Source organism: Anolis carolinensis, chromosome 3 (assembly GCF_035594765.1).
Source record: "Anolis carolinensis isolate JA03-04 chromosome 3, rAnoCar3.1.pri, whole genome shotgun sequence".
Taxonomy (NCBI): Eukaryota; Metazoa; Chordata; class Lepidosauria; order Squamata; family Dactyloidae; genus Anolis; species Anolis carolinensis.
This window is the reverse complement of record NC_085843.1, coordinates 227,969,101-227,987,125: the sequence shown is the minus strand read 5'-3', so window position 1 is coordinate 227,987,125 and position 18,025 is coordinate 227,969,101.

Sequence of the window (18,025 nt, the reverse complement as noted above, 5' to 3'; positions counted from 1 at the left end):
TCTCCAAGCTTTCCTGTCTTCTCATGATGTGGCCAAAATACTTCAACTTTGCCTCTAATATCCTTCCATCCAGTGAGCAGTCGGGCATTATTTCCTGGAGGATGGACTGGTTGGATCTTCTTGAGGTCCAAGGCACTCTCAGGATTTTCCTCCAGCACCAAAGTTCAAAAGCGTCTATCTTCCTTCGCTCAGCCTTCCTTATGGTCCAGCTCTCGCAGCCATAGGTTACTATGAGGTACTGAAAGTGTTGAAACTGTGTGACAAAACCTACTATTGGTCAATAAATTTCCTTTTGACTGTGATAGCTACGCTACCAGTAACGACATGCAGTGTGGAAAGATTGTTTTCAACCATGAAGAGAGTGAAAAGTATATCTAGAAGTTTAATGACAGACCAGAGACTTAGTGGGCTAGCAATGATTTCCATCCAGAAAAAGTAATTGACAAAATGGTCGAGGAGAAGAAAAGAAGACTGTTGCTGTAAAGTAAAAAATAAGTCAAAAAGTGTTCTAAACATTTTGTTAATGAAAGTAAATAAATAACATTCATTATTTAAACTGTTATTGTTTATTCATATAAATATGCTCAATATATCCCATATGCATGGGGGTATTGGGATAACGATACAAAAGGTTTGCTAGGGTAGATCCTCTCTCACTCAGACTCAGCCCCCCCCCCCCCCCGGAATCAAAATCCTGGCTATGGGCCTGCACATACCCAAACCCAACAGATTATTTTAAAAAAATAACTTTTATTAATAGTGGGACACAATATTAAAAGTACTAATTGCACTGGAGTTGCTTTGTGTTTTATTCAATAATATACAATTTGCACTAATTCATAGCTTTTAAAGTTGTTAACAATATGCTATAAGGCAAACACAGACTCCTCTATGCTTTTAACACTGATCCTTTCCAATCTGCTATGCCTGTATCTTTTATTTGACTTTGATTGTTTACAAATAGTAATTAGCTTGTAAAATTGCCAGCTTGTCAAGGGACATTTATTTCATTTAGCATTGGTTAATTTCTCTTCCTCTAGCTAACTCAAAATAAAGGTTTCTCTGAAGTAAGAGCAGTGAGCACAAACATAATAAGAAAAGAGTAACCGAGATATAGGACTTTATCACATGAGACTGTTTTATGACAATCATCATAAAACATAACCATATCAGTACTGAAACATTAATTTTCATACTCTCCCTTCATTAGGGCTTTGGTTCCATCTTGTTTACTATTATTTCCATTACTGGTGTATCACCAAACATCACTGACTATCACTGACTATTCAGCATATGCATAATTTTAAAAAAATACATTTTCTTCATCATAATTGCACAATTGTAGATGGGCTGAGGTGTCAGAGTCCTGCCCAGAGAGTCTCTGTAAATCCGCCAATCACACAAATGTAGCCTAGGGCAGTCCGAGGCCAACACATATATCAAACAACTGAGTAAGGATGAGGCAAGAGGGAAAGCTGTAAGTCTGTTCCAATATTCCAAAGCCAGGATATCTCACCAACACAGTTTCCAAGAATAGTCCACAGTCCAACATCCAGTGTACAGTCCATCATTCAAGGTTCAAGACAGTTCTTCAGGCTGCAACAAAATGCCAATGTTGCTACTAGCAACTAGTTATTCCAAACTTCAGCTATTTATGTTGATCCCTTAAGTGATTCTACCTGCTGGCCCTCTTCTCAGCCCAACAATTAGATCTCTGCACTTGAATACCATCTGTACTTAATTGTAGATAATACGGAATACTTAAATCCTGGTCTCCCATCTCATGGCCCCGATCCTACCCTTGCTCTGAGCACAGAAGAATGTTAAATCTTCCATTGTCCACTTGGGTTTGTCGTTGTTTCTGCTCCGCAGTGGTGGGTTCTTCACTGTCTGAATGCATGTGTTGAGACCATATGGCTACCTTGAATATTATGACTGCATCAGAAGAAACCATCAGTCCTACTGAGCCTAGGAAGTAGGCTCAGTAGAGCTCAACATTGATGTTACGTGGGCTTTTGTTGCCCCCCCCCCCAAAATGAATTCAGGAAAGCACCACAATAACAACATGAACACAAAGCCACTATAGCAGTACACTGATATTGTGTGGCAAGTTCCTCTGGCAATTATCACACTACAATTGTGATTGAGCAGCCTTCTTTAATAAAGTCCATTGACTTTTCACAGTGATTGTGTGAGTTGTTCAACCTCATCATAAAGGCCCATGGATTCACCCTGCTTTGTAGCAAATCCATGGACCAACAGCAGGGGGCATGGAGAACCCATCACTCCATACCCAGCTTTACACAAATTACCTTACCTCTCGTCCCATGGGAGGAAGCATCACTGCCTGACTTCTTCCCATTGCTGGTAAGGCAACATGGGAAGGCTCCCATGTTGGTGCGATGGTGGTCCTCTTTCAGTATGGAGCCTTTTCATCATCTAATGGGTTCTGTGTTGAAAGTGAAAAGGAAGCAGCGTATCCTCATGAGGTTGGAAATGTTAAATTGCTGTGTTTATATGTCACATTTCTAATGGCATTGAATGTTTGCCATGTATATGTGCATTGTGATCTGCCCTGAGTCCCCTTTCGGGTGAGAAGGGTGGAATATAGATACTGTAAATAAATGAATGCATGAATAAATAAATAATGGGAAAATCAGCCTGTCTGATGAGGTGGTATTTGTGAAGTATGAATATCAAAACATCCGAGCATCCCCTGGGCAATGTCCTTGCAGATGGCCAATTCTCTCACACCAGAAGCCACTTACAGTTTCTCTAAAATCGCTCCTGGCATGAACATTTTTTAAACGGACATACATAATAAAAACATTTATGCCAGCAGCAGAAAAATTTGGAGCCAGATGATCATGTAGTAGTCTTCTTTTCTAATGCACGTGATTACTGTTTTGCCTCCGTACTTAACTAAGTAAACTGGAAGGCACCGTAGCACAAAGGACAGATTGGAGACTGTACTTGGCAAATCAAAATGTTTTATTAATAGACAAATTGAACTTCTTTCCCCCTTGGTTGCTACTATAAAGTCTCTGTGAGGAAAGGAAGCCTTGAAGTCTATGCAGTCCTGGTTCTCAAATCTTCTTTTGTTTCTGGATGGTTATTGCTATATAGTATAAAGTCCCGGTGTGACTGGATTCTGTGTATCTTTAAACTAACTTTAATACAATGTTGACATGACTTTATATATCATTGTATTATTTGGCTCTTTAATTTAATACAGTTCTGACATGACTTAAATTAATACAGTTCTGACATGATGTGAATTTATGTACACCTTCTAGCTTCCTATGCTTTCTTCCAGCACTAACACTGACAAATCCTAACTCCGCCCCCTCAGATCCTTAAAGAGGCAGGGCAGCAAATTGAGAGCCTTCTGGTGGCATGACAGTTACCTAGGAGCTGTTTCAGCATGTGTTCCCAATGAGATTGGGAAATCTGTGTAAATATTACAGGCATACAGTCAGAAGAATTGGACCCATTGGAATTGCCACTATACATGTAGCAGGCACAAATTGCAGCTATGAGAGATACCACTGTGGGAGAAGCCCTCCCAAATTGGTACTTCCACACTGAACCTTAAAATGCAAGTGGATTTTATAAAATTCAGATGGATCATTGTACATACGTCTTAAAATACAACTACATAGGCAAGTTTCCATGCTGTGCTTTGAAAATGTGGCGTTTCATCTTCCAAAAGTTTTTGTAGGCAGCAATACATTTTTAAACAAAATTCTCATCTCAAAAGGTTCTCTTTTCCAAATAGTCCTCAGAACTGATTGGCAATTAAGGCTTTCGTTATATCATGGAAAAGCAAAGTATATTCTTCACACTAAAGCTGCCTATTATCCTTCCCTGAATCTTGTCCTAGCTTGCATTTAGGCTCATACATCACTTACCAAAGATGAGGCTCAAAGACAATTGAAATCATTGCCATGATCAGGGTTATTCACAATTTATCTTATGCCAACTTTCACTGCAAAAACAGAAAGGAATAACAACAAATCCAAAGATTCACTGGAAGGTTACTGTCAGGATAGACCTACACAGGTTTTGATTTTATTTATTTCTTACACACCAGAAGCATAGATACAACAGCAAAACTAACTTTCTCTCTATTCATTAAGCTAGTTTGGTTCAAGTTGGGTGCTTCATTTTCAGCTAGCAGGATAGTAAAGCCACAGTCCTAAATTGGCTGATGTGCTGCATCCTATAACTTTTGAAATAAAGTGGACTCCATTGCTTACCCTCCAGGATGTCTGCCAAGGTGATAGTTCATTACATTACAAGAAAATGTTGAAAAACATAGATACAGCACAAAGATCTAGGTACTTCCAGATTAACATGGGGACTCGAGGGTTTGTTTCAACCTTTCACACCTTGGATTCAGATAAACTTAGACTTCAAAATTAATTCAGTTCATCATCATCATCATGTAGGAACCCCCAATGGCATAGTCGGTTAAAGCTTTGTGACTTGAAGGTTGGGTTGCTGACCTGAAGGCTGCCAGGTTTGAATCCAATCTGGGCAGAGTGCAGATAAGCTCCCTCTATCAGCTCCAGCTCCATGCGGGGACGAGAGAAATCTCCCACAAGGATGGTAAAAACATCAAAGCATCCGGGCGTCCCCTGGGCAACGTCTTTGCAGGCGATCAATTCTCTCACACCAGAAGTGACTTGCAGTTTCTCAAGTCGCTCCTGACATAAAAAAAAATATCATCGTAATCATAGACAATACCTCATGGCTGAGTATGATTGCCTTCCAAGTGTAGGGTTTTGGAAGTGGGACTGTAGGTGACTGTAGAGACCTATTTTTAATCTGCATGTTCTTTCGCAGTGAGGGCATCGATTTCCAGATGGAAGGCGGTCCTGACAAAGGTTGGCTTGACATGCCTTCTTCTTGACACATTTCTCCCCTTTGTGCCCCTTCAAATTCCACAGCACTGTTGGTAGCAGCTGACCTCCAGTTAGAATGTCAGGGCTTCCCAGTTGTCAGTCTCTATGCCACAGTTTTTAAGGTTGGCTTTAAGCCCATCTTTACATCTCTTTTCCCACCAACATTCTGTTTTCCATTTTTGCATTGGGATAGATGGTTCACATTGATCTAGGATCTACCTATATCAAGGACACATTGCTATTGCGAGCCCCACGAACATAGAGGCTTCATGCCAATTTATGCACAGACCAGAATTTTAAACTATTTTTCCAACCACTCACCTCAATGTTCAATTCAGGAGAAAAAAATGACTTTTAGCTGAGAGTTGACATGTCGGTGTTCATCACGTAGGTTTGTCTCCTCCCTTCCTCTTTCTTTCTTTCTTTCTTTCTTTCTTTCTTTCTTTCTTTCTTTCTTTCTTTCTTTCTTTCGTTTTCTTTCTTTCTTTCTTTCCTTTCTCAGAGGAACACAACTCCTTTTTGATATTAACTTACTCAGTAAATGGCAGGGAAACAGCACCAGTGCAAAATGGGAGGCCGTAATTGAGAACTCAGCTATAATCACAGTAGTGACCACTATGTGTGGTTGTGTAGGCAGGGCCCAGTGCACTGCTTTGCCCTGGGGACCTATAATGCCGTAAAGATCACCCTGCCATGACATATCCAGATACAGAACAGAGTAGGCCTTCTGGAAATATCCTGCAAGATCAAATAGTGATTTCAAAGAACACAGAAACACAGACACTGAGCTACAAAAATACTTTTTAGAAAATCCAAAATTGAAGGAAGGAATGTTGTGAATTGCAGTTTTATCTTCTAATCACAATGGTGTTGAACTGCATTGGAACTGCAGTGTAGATCTTCAGTATGCAAAGGGATCTTGTAGCATCTTAAAGACTGATTAAGTTGATAGCATAAGCATTCATAGATCAAGTCTCCTTCCTCATCTTTATCAGAGTACAAAAACTTAGGCTACCAATTTCCTTCTCTTTAAGGTGCTGCAAAATCTCTTTGCATATTCATATTCTAGACTATTTGAATAATTCTTAAAGTAAGCGTACACTACAAACATAATATTTATCAACTATTTAGTTTTGAATTCTTAGTTATGTTGCAGATACTGGAGGCTAGACATTATGTTTTTAAAAGGCTTTATGCTGCATTGGATCTTGTGCTGAGAGAAAGGCAAGATATCAAATAAATAGATACATGCATACATACAACTGGAGGGGAAGACTCTGAGAGCAAATCTACACGGACCACTTAATGTTGGATTGAACGTAATTTGAAAATGCACTGTTTAATTGACAGCTAGTGCAAACATACACATCAAATGCCCTGCCTGATTTATCAGGCAGGAATGTTGAGGCGGTTGGTGCTTCCCAGCCCACCATTTTCTTCTGGGGTTCCTCTATCCCAGGAGCATGTCCAATGTTTAGCAGCATGCTCGACCGGACAACCAATCAGGAGCTCACTTTGCCCTGCGTTCCAATTGGCAGAGCTGTGGCACTGTTTTGATCCGCTAAGGTGGATAAAAAGGTAATACATCAGCTCCTTGGCCACACAGCAATGCAAATTAAAGTAATCCACATTAGTGAGTTTAAGCGTAAAACAATTCACATGGTGAAACTAATTAAGGGAAGGGGGATGAGCAGCCCATACATGCATATTGATATAGCAGGAGGTGAAAAAACTCAATTCCTCCATGTTCATGAAGCTACATGATCATGAAGCTGCCGATGCTACGGATACTGGAATTAGGTAAAAGTAAAGGTTTCCCCTGATGTTAGGTCCAGTCGTGTCAAACTCTGGGGGTTGGTGCTCATCTCCATTTCTAAGCCAAAGACACCTCCAAGGTCATGTGGCCAGCATGACTGTGTTGCATATAAGCACAATTGAGGTCTCAACACGGTTCTAGGGCTCTGCATGTCATCATCTCCATGATAAATGGCTGTCACTCTTACTGTCTTCACCCAACATTAAGTGTTCCATTGAAGGTTCTAGCGCACTTGGTCTATTTATTTCACTTCTTATACTTCGCTTGGATGGTTAAAGGGTCTATCTTTCTCATCTGTTGCCATGAAATACAGCTCAAACCCTACAGAATAATCTGTTCAGTCACAAGAATGGAAGGCAAGCAGTCAATGCATTGTCTTATTGCTTTAATGTTTTGGAAAGTGTAAACCAAACAGCTCTATTTTCAGCCTTCCTCCATGCATACAAAAATGCTGCATTATGAATGGATATGGAGGATCCCATCTTTATTCCAAATACTACTATTGTATGATGAAAATTTACCTATTGTACTGCTAGCTCTCTCCCACTTAATATAAAATGTGAAGCTAAGCATGTAACAAATGGGCAGAGTCACATTATCCATCTGCATTTACATACTGAAAACCTTTTTAGAAGCCTTGGATAATCACTTAAATTAATCTCTCAATTTATGTAGAAACTCAAAATTGTACATGCATAAAATATCATGAAGTTAAGTAGCTGAGAAGGTTCAGCCAGATAATGAAGTGCAAAATAAAGGCCATGTATTGCTTCCTTCACAACACTCCCATCATTTTCCCTCTTTCTGCTCCCACACTATTCTTTTAAAAACCAATTCCTCTGAAACTTTAATAAATGAATACTCAAAGTGATTATTCTCTGAGATGATAACAGTGACATTTGGACTTTGGGATTAAAAGGTTGAAATATTTTTTTTTTCAGAAGAAATGAATTTGCTACTGACTAAAGCAAGATGCAAATATTGTTATGCTCAATCCAGGAGAGAATTAGTGAAGAAAAACTTTGTGGGGCATTAAGGATTATTTTTTAAGGCTAAGTATCTGGGTCAATGTCTTAATAAATGGCACCCTGGAATGAGCCTATTTTCTAATGATTAGGTCAATTAGTACTAATTACTCAATCGAGGAAACATAGCTTACTGACTGTTATAATTATGTGGCTTTTTGTCCTATCAGCCTATGAGCCTGTTAAAACATTCCCAGTAGCTCAAGTGGGTCTTAGCTGACACTCGGGCTTGCCAAACTATTTTCTATTATTAACTGAATTCATGAATCCCACTTCCACACATGTAAAACCTGAAATGCCATTGTCACACCCACAATCCCTGAAAGACCTACAGCCTATCCTGAGTGATAAACCTCGGCCACAATATTATAAAACCTTATATAGATTAAGTCTAGATTATCTGAATTATATTTTCTGTTGGTTAGATTCAACTACAGCAGATCCAATGATTCAGTTGTTGAACATGCAGACCAACTTAATTTATTGAACAGATCTGATGCAGTGTGGATTTTCAATAGGATTTCAGTTTATATCTCCCTGTATGAGCCAGGATTCTGAATTTACAGGAAAGGGATTTTTCTAGGTCACACATCTATCACAGGATATCTTGAAGGGACATATAGGATGTCCTTTTCAATGGCTTCTCCTAGGCTTTGGAGCTCCCATCTCATGGGAAGCCTAGATGCCTTTGTTGGCTTTTTTTTCTGCCAGCAGGTGAAACCCTATTCATTTAAACAGACCTTAATGATTACAGGGTTTTAATTGTGTGAGTGTGCTGCATTTTTATCAACATTGTCTGCTAAATATAGCCTTAAGCCCTGCCTAAACATTTTTGGAATGTATCCACTATCCACAACTACTAGCACCACCAGATCAAAAACTAAAAAGAGTGAGCTACAAGCCATTGAAAACTAGCCACAAAACATGACCTCATCAGCTCATCCTGATCAGTGTCTCTTCTCTATCTGAGCAACAGTGGAAAAAAAAGGAGAGGAAGGGTTGGGCTTTATACCCTACCAATCTGTCCCCTCTTCCCAGTGTCGTGTTTGCTTAATTTCATGATGCTTTTGATTGTCTCTCCCTCCTTCCAAGAGGGCAAATGATCTGCATTTTGCAACCATTTCTACAGATGACATTCATAGAAGGTGTTGGATTATCTTCATACAGTAACAAACATTTGCCTATAGGAAAAAATTCACAGAAATACTTACAGTAGGAAGATGTTCACAAAAATTGATCACACTAGGGCAGGCCCATAGCGGGGGGGGGGGGGGGGGTTGAGTGGCTTCAGCCCCCTCCCCCCCCCCCCGAAATTCTCAGGGTGGTCCGCAAGAAGGCCTTACTGGTACATGGCATTTATTATTTAAACTGTTGTGTTTATTCATATCATGATCTGATCACCATGCTCAATATATCCCATATGCATGGGTGTATTGGGATAACGATATGAAAGGTTTGCTAGGGTAGATCCTCTCTCACTCAGACTCAGCCCCCCCCCCCCCAGGTTCAAAATCCTGGCAACGGTACTGCACTAGGGAAGTGCACACAAAAAACTGTGTATGGACGTTAGGCTTGCTCAAATAATTCGTTTTCCCCGTTTACCGTTATTGATTCGTTATTTTCGTTTGTTTTGAAGCAATATCGAACCTTGGTTGTCCACACGCCTGGATATCGCGGTTTCGAACCGCGATTGGCCGTTTTCCGTTATGGCGCCTTTTTTTTTGTTTTTAAAAAATGCTTTGGCAAATCATCCAAACTTGTTTAAGTCCACTGGGGCAATCTAGCGTGTTGTTTGCACCTTGTAGCCAATCAGAGAGCACGTTTAACCAGGGGGAGGGGCTGGTAGGACGTCCTGAGCGTGCACACGCCTCGTGGCTCAGTCGCACTGGGAATTTTGGAGAGGGTGGAAGGGAGATTTTGGTGCAGGCACTGGCAGGCAGGAAAGATTGCTGCGTCACAGCATGGCTGTGTGAAGACCGGGAGAAAAGGTGGGGTGGCTGGCTGAGTTTGGGTGGTGTGTGTTAGTTGGGTCTTTCTTTTTCTTTTGTTTTTGCAAAGGGCTGTCCTGTGGGTGTTTTTTTCCTGGCGCCATTTTTCTTCTTGCGGGCGGGGTGGGCTCTCTCCTTTCTTTTTTCCACGCAAAAGTGTTTTTGGAAACAAGGGATCCGAGCCAGGGACGCTTCCTGATAATCCTAAGCCAAGTTTGGGAAAGAGTTGCATATCCCATACTTCCCTGTACAAAATACAACTCCTTTTGGGGAAAGAAGGGGGGGGTGCCTTTGTCCCTTCACCGCTCTCAAACACAAGTGGGGCTGCTTGTGTCTCAGCCGGGGATGCTTCCTGATAATCCTAAGCCAAATTTGGGAAAGAGTTGCATATCCCATACTTCCCTGTACAAAATACAACTCCTTTTGGGGAAAGAAGGGGGGTGTCTTTGTCCCTTCACCGCTCTCAAACACAAGCGGGGCTGCTTGTGTCTCAGCCAGGGATGCTTTCTGATAATCCTAAGCCAAGTTTGGGAAAGAGTTGCATATCCCATACTTCCCTGTACAAAATACAACTCCTTTTGGGGAAAGAAGGGGGGGTGCCTTTGTCCCTTCACCGCTCTCAAACACAAGCGGGGCTGCTTGTGTCTCAGCCAGGGACGCTTTCTGATAATCCTAAGCCAAGTTTGGGAAAGAGTTGCATATCCCATACTTCCCTGTACAAAATACAACTCCTTTTGGGGAAAGAAGGGGGGGGTGCCTTTGTCCCTTCACCGCTCTCAAACACAAGCGGGGCTGCTTGTGTCTCAGCCAGGGACGCTTTCTGATAATCCTAAGCCAAGTTTGGGAAAGAGTTGCATATCCCATACTTCCCTGTACAAAATACAACTCCTTTTGGGGAAAGAAGGGGGGGTGCCTTTGTCCCTTCACCGCTCTCAAACACAAGCGGGGCTGCTTGTGTCTCAGCCAGGGACGCTTTCTGATAATCCTAAGCCAAGTTTGGGAAAGAGTTGCATATCCCATACTTCCCTGTACAAAATACAACTCCTTTTGGGGAAAGAAGGGGGTGCCTTTGTCCCTTCACCGCTCTCAAACACAAGCGGGGCTGCTTGTGTCTCAGCCGGGGACTACACCAATTTAACAAAGTTTCAGCCACAAAAACAAAGTTTCTGAAGTAGAGCAATGACTTTCACAGTAAAGACAACCCAATTTAACAGGAAATAAGACTTTCAAACCAGGAACAGATTTCTGCAATTATTAAAAAATGGTTTATTATAAAAGCTATGAAAATTTGCCAAAAATCAGAGGATAAGGGAAACGTTCCACATTTTGGTGAGCTATCAGTGTTAAATGTGTTCTACCACTGTACCAAGTTTGAAGAAGATCACTCAAAAAATGAGGGCGGGAGAGCCCCCTAAGTCCCCCCCCTTCGGGCTGTTTTTGGGCCACCGCGCATGCGCGTCCGCCATTAACGAATTAATTTCGAAAATAGCGAATTTTCGTTAATTTCGAAAAATTTTGGGGGCCAAATTCGTTATTAGCAACAAAAACGAAAAAATGCCCCCTCTAGTTTTGAAACGAGTTTAGAATCAAATTTTTCATGGATCGATCAAGCCTAATGGACGTTATACATTTTTGTACAGGTTACTATATAATAAATAACATATCTGCACAGAAATGTTTATACATGTGGCAAATGTTGTCAAAAAATCTGCACAAAAATGTTTATCCATTTTGTGCATATTTTTTGACATTTGCCACATTCACAAACTGATGTAAACCCGGACCTAAACATACCTGCAGTCAGGGAAAGGATAAATTTATCACAGGCAAAATTTAGATATTCATCCAATCCCTAGCATTATCTAGCTACTATTTTTTATTATATTGCTTTTGCAATTCTGTCTAAATCCCTGCAGAAAATGTGTATTAAATAACGAAATATTTAAAAATACGTTTAAAATTATTTTAATTATTTAAAATTTGTTTTAATGTTGAGAAACCCTGGCAAGAGGAATCCTGGACTGACAAGAATCTTTGCAGTTCATGACGTATTCTGTGAAAAAATTACACATGGTGGTTTTGCATAGAAATCAACAACGATATTTGAACACTGATATTAATTTCTTCACAGAAAAATACTCTTTGTGATGAAAAAGCCATAACTTGATATTTGTGCTACATAAAATTCACACATGGTTGATTTGCACAGAAAAGAGCATATTCTACCCAGAAAATAGTATTTTCTGCAATTGAACAAATATTTCTTTCCTGAGACATTATTTTCTACACAGAAAACACTATATTCTGTGCAAAAAATGTGCAAATTTTGTGCACTACAAGTTTTCATTTTTCAAAGAATGTGACTGAATTTACTCATGGTTGCCTTGAAGATAAAATGTAGTGTATAATGACATTCTATAATTGCTTCTTGCACTCATTAGTTTAAGGAGATAGATGAATTGTAAAAATCCATAAATTGGAATTTGATGCTAAAAAGTGAGCAGTAACTTTTTCAGTTATCAAAATAACAGGCCACTTCCAAAACCTCCCCAGATGCTTTACCTAGAGTTGTTTCCCTGAATTTGTGACATCTTAGAGAAAAAGCACTATTGTCCCAAAAAGCAGTCTGATGGGAGTTTCAAGAAAACCAATTGCAACATTTGGGTGCAAACATCTTTTCTCTCTATGTTCCCAGCTTCTTCCAGATCTGTGTTGGTTAAACAACCGAAACATCATTAGGGACAGTGGCACATATATTGCATACAGTCAAGCTGTTTATATCTATTACGGTATCTGAATTTTAATAAAGTTGGCTCTTTATAAATAATTATTTTTAAATTGGCACCTTCTCATTTAATAAGACTTTCCCCCTTCATTTAGTAAGAAGCCCATCTGCTTTGTTTTCCAGATATTTCATTTAAGATTCAGTAACATTTCAGGCTGAATGAATGACAGATTTATGAAAATCTTGTTTTACAATTAGCACAAGAAATCAACTTGAAACTTAACCTTTCTTAGACTCAAAACTCTGAAAGAATGCATTTTATAGACACTATGAACCAATTTTGGGAACTACCACAGATAAATCATAGCTAAGAAGCTTAATCATGGTAATGAAACACATTTGATTATATTTCCAGTTCTTGTGACTGGGTAATTGATCTTGGAAGTATGGTAAACCTTGGCAAGTACTTGAATCAGTACCAAAAAGTGCCAGAAACTGTAGGGAAGAATATGGCAAAACCATACTCTAAATATTTCTTTCCTAAGGGAACCCTAGGAAATTCATGGAGATACCATAAATTGACAAGTGATTTGAAGGCACATGCACAAATGACTAAGAAAGAGATGTAACCACTTCCATCATAACTTGGAGTGGGCATCAGGAGCAGCCCTAGGTTTTACCAGGTGGTAAGCCAACCTAGGGCTGCGAACCCCCTGCCTGAAATTGCGCCCCTCATCCCAAACTTATCGGCAGCGGCGGGCGGTGGCAGCGGCGACCATTGGGTCACTTGCCGCAGAACCAGGAAGTAGCTTGTATTCTCACGAGATCTTGTGAGATTTCTGCGAGATCTCGCAGAAATCTCGCGATATTTCACGAGATCTTGCAAAATATCGCAAGAATACAAAATACTTCCTGGTTCTGCAGCGAGCAACCCAGTGGTTGCCGCCACTGCTGCCGCTGCTGCTTTGGGTGCGCCCAGGAAGGTGCTGCACCCGAAGCGGGGGCTTCATTGGCATCCATGAAGAACCGGGCCTGGTGGGCATACAGAAATAATAACATGTGAGTGCAGAAGTGGAAAAACAAAACAATATTTCAAAATTTTGAGAGAAGCAGGGCAGGCACTAGATATATTTTTCTACCTGAGTCATTTTGCATGATGGCACTATCTTCTCATTCCATAGGGAAAAGCGAAAGCAAATTACTATTGAATTTAACTTTTAACACCTGTAGAAGCTCAATGACTTCCAGTAAAGGGCCAATGCAGCAGAAAACGACAGGCAATGCATGGCAGTCTGCCATCTCACATACAGGTCTGCCATCTCAAATTTTCTTAAGCTTGCAACTCACTCTGCAGCAACCTCACTCTGCCTAAATGAAAGAATAGCCTTGCAGGGACCATAATCATTCATTTTGTCTCTGAATGACAGCATCTTCGAAGCTATAAGATAAAGTATGAGTAGATCTTGTTCAAAAAGACATTTTAAACAAGAATTGTCCTGCAGCCCCCTAGCTATAGCTTATCAACTTGCCATCACTTTATGTATACAGTATAACATAATTACACCATTCAAATAGCTACAGACTATTAACTAATTATTGAATATCAGGAAAAAAGATAAGAATAAATTAGCTTTATATGTTATCTCAATAATGTCACAGTCCTATGAAGTAACCTTACCATTTCATATAATATATTAGGATTGTGGAATATGAATATCATCTCTTTTACTCCCTCTGGACGAAGGCACACCATATTATTTAATGGTCACATCTACATTAATAGCAAAGATCTACAACAAGTAACAAGGTCCTAACATTCCTATATCAAATGTATACACACTTGAAATTGATACAAACATCTGTTTCTTAATGAGCAATGCCATACATTAAGACAACTTAATCTTCTTCTCATAGCTTTATTAGCCTAAATGTGAGTTGAGGAAGCTCTCTTGTTCAACACAATAGACCTTTTGTTAGAGCTGTAATCCAAGCACCCATGGTCCTACACTTGTTCCTTTTCCACATTTTCCTTTAAAAAAAGGTTGTTAATGGAAAATTGGCTAACTATCCAACCTTTCATACTTCAACTGCTCCAAGAGGCTCATCAGATGACCCTCTCTTACTTTCCTTTGGGCCATAAGTCTTGTCACAATGAAAATCCATCTTATGCTACCTAAGACCCTTCTACACTGCCCTTTCAGGATCTGATTCCAGATTATCTGCTTTAAACTGGAATGTATAGTCCCCACTGCCAGATAATTGGGATAAACAAATCTGAGATCAGATCCTGGGATAAAGGGGCAGTGTGGAAGGGTCCTAAGTTGCTATGAAGGAGGCCTCCTTAGATGGAGTAGGGGAATCCCAGCTGGAGGAGGCTGAAAGACTTGTTGTGAAAGAAGCATAGCCCAGTCCACCCCAAGTAGCATGAGCAGATTGGCTGGAGGATGCTGTATTATTCACATATTTATCTTCATTTTTTAAAAAACAACCAGAAGATTATACCCTTTTTATTTATGATCCAGGATATAAAGGGACAGAATAGTCTTAGACATTTTAAAACTACATTCCAACAAAGATAGTGGAACTTTCTTCTAAACAGTGCATCTCCTATTGTGTTTTCTCAAAAGTAAATGAACTAAACAGAAGTGACTCCTAGTAGCTGTATATAGGACGATTGCTTTAGTATAGTTACAGTCAAGATTTGGGTCTTAGAACTCTGACTCCAGCTGTTTAGTACACTCAAAGCAACCTGCAGGTTTCTTTCATCCACTTGCCTGTGATCACATTGCTTGTCACTGGAAATGGCCAGAATTTGAAAGATGAAAAGAAAAAGAAAGCCAGAGCACTGGGTTACTTTATTCTGTGCTTCTTGTGCCTGTAACAGATAGAAATAAATTACATCAATAATCAACATCTGTGGATATTACTTTCCTGGGAACATGCAGTGAACTGTGCTGAGTGAGGGGGCGATTTGATGGCCTCTGCGAATAGAGACCAGAAGTAAAGTACTTTTCCATGACACATCACATCTTGGCATGTGTAGAGAATAGAGGTGAAGGTTATTTAAGGACAGTCTTACTTGCACAAACCCGCTTGCTTTTTTAATATGTGAGGAAATTTAACTGAACATTGAACTGCCTGCATTGTTGAGTTTACCCCCTCTTTTTTGGCTTGCTCTCACTGCACATGGCTATTTTTGCAGTCTTTGACATTTGCTGCTTAGCCAGGTTGTTGCTGTCAGGATGGGGTGAAGTTATCAGGATTCACCCTCCCTTTTGCCTTTTCTTTTGTTTCAGAGTTCTGAATTTAATATGACATGTGATGCTAGTTTTTCTCAGAAATGGTAAGAAATTCGCAGGTATCGGGGGAAGAATATTAAAGTTTGGTGTACATCTTGTCACCTCCTGTTCATAGGGGGGGGGGCAATCTGGAATAACCTCTTTAGGTCTTGAGACTTACGGAGTTGTGAAATAATTTGTCCTTGGGGCTAACCTAGAAGACTGGGATTTGGGAGGGAAAGCCCTGGGATTGCCTTCTAGAAAATTACCAGCTAAAGTGAGCAACCCACTTGTCCTTGAGGGTGATGTGTTTCTCCCAAGGGAAGGCTGAGGATCTGCTTCCATGACACCTAGCTTCAGCTAAAACTACATTGATTTAGGTACAAATAGGCAGTAAGCCAGGTAAAGCAGCTCTTGTTTTAGCCCAGTTCTCTGTTTCTGGTCTTGCTATTTCATGAGTGGTTATCAACTCTAAATGCACTTTTGTTTTCTGTCACATTCAAAAAATGAATGCTATTAGATACCCAGCAATTGATTTGATCTTAAAACAGTGGTTCCCAATCTGTGGGTCCTCAAACGTTTTGGCCTTCAACTCCCAGAAGTCCTAACAGCTGGTAAACTGGTTGGGATTTCTGGGAGTTGCAAACCAAAACATTTGGGGGCACACAGATTGAGAACCACTGTCTTTAAAAGTTTGTTGATCACTTGTTTATCTACACCTGAATGTGGGAAGTAGTGTCTATTTAGAGTTTGGAGAATTTAAAATCCTGCCACATCTTATCTTCATTTAGCAGCAAGCTGTCATGGCCACTTGAACCAACTGATTAGTAGTTACTGATGTCTAATGGAGCCAGAAGTCTCTTCAAGAAATAAATAGTGCTGACCCTTTGGCACAGAAACCACCTGTCCCAAATGTCTCATATATTCCACAGATTTCCGAGACTCTAGTAGCTTAAATATTTAGACCTTTCAACTTTAGTTCAGCTTTTAAAGACTTATTTTAAAATGCTGCACAAACTTAAGGGCATGGCAAAAAAAGGTGATACTGCAGAGATATGTCTTGTTTCCATCCACTGAAGCAACCAGAAAGGATAATATAAAGAGTAAGATTGAGAAGATAGGAGTTTGCTGATAGCAGAATGCCCTACTATGTCATCACAGAGGGAATCAGATATCTCCAAGTAAGCTGCAAGAAAAGTTGGTACTATTTACTGAGAATTTTCAGACATTCTAAACGAGCTTTTATATGATCTGGCTCTATGTTTGCTGCTATCTCTTCCTTCTGCTCTCCCATTGTTTGGAAACAGAACAGGCAATGAAAGGCTAGCTGCCCTGACTGGGGGGGGGGGGGGGGGGAGAGAGAGGACAGCAGGCATATTTCTATCAGAAGAAACTCCATATTCTGGACTTAATCCCTTCCCTCACTGCTATCCCCTTTTCCTTGTGTGTGTTTGTCCTATTTAGATTGTAAACCTAAGGGAGAACTGAAATTAATATTTTTAAACTGCTTTGTGGCTGAAAAGAGGGACATAAATATTCAAAATAAATGAATAAATAGGGTTACTTAGGTGACAGAAGAAGTACAATGGAGCATACATCCTTTGGCAAAATGATCCTACTATATAAACACTGTGTTGTCCAAAGGGTAATGATGCTAACAACAACAACAGCCAATGAAAGGTCAAACAGACTCTTTGTTAGCTGTAAATGATTATGATAGCATCATTAGCCACTGAGTTTGTAGTTCAGGGCTCTTAGGCAAAAGGTAGTGCTGGTATCACTGATTTTAAGGAGGAGAAGCTCATTTGTCATTCCCTATTTTTAGTTGAAATGTTTACCTGCTCCTATCTGAGCCGAGTGCCCTCAAATAACTGGGATTGTAACAGCTTCTTTAAGTGACCTGACCCTACCTCAGTCCTATTAGCAATGTTTAAATCGGGATTACTTGCTTAAGTGAACACATCATATTCGAGATGTCCCCCAGTATTGATTTGTTTGACATGATAATTATTTAGAAGTCAGATTTTTAATTTTAAGAAACCAAGTTGGCGATGACCAACAAATGTGGCCCTTAAGGAAAACAACAGCTTGATTGATAGACTAGAATTAAAATAGAATTAAAATATACTAGAAAAATAACAAAAGCAGATTGTAGAATTAATTAATTTTAAATTAAAGAAATCCAAAAAGAAACATGAAATCTCCACCCCCCTAAAATGAAATCCTACCCCCCTCCCCACCCACCCACACACACAAAGAAAAAATATGCTAAAAGGATCCCAAGAT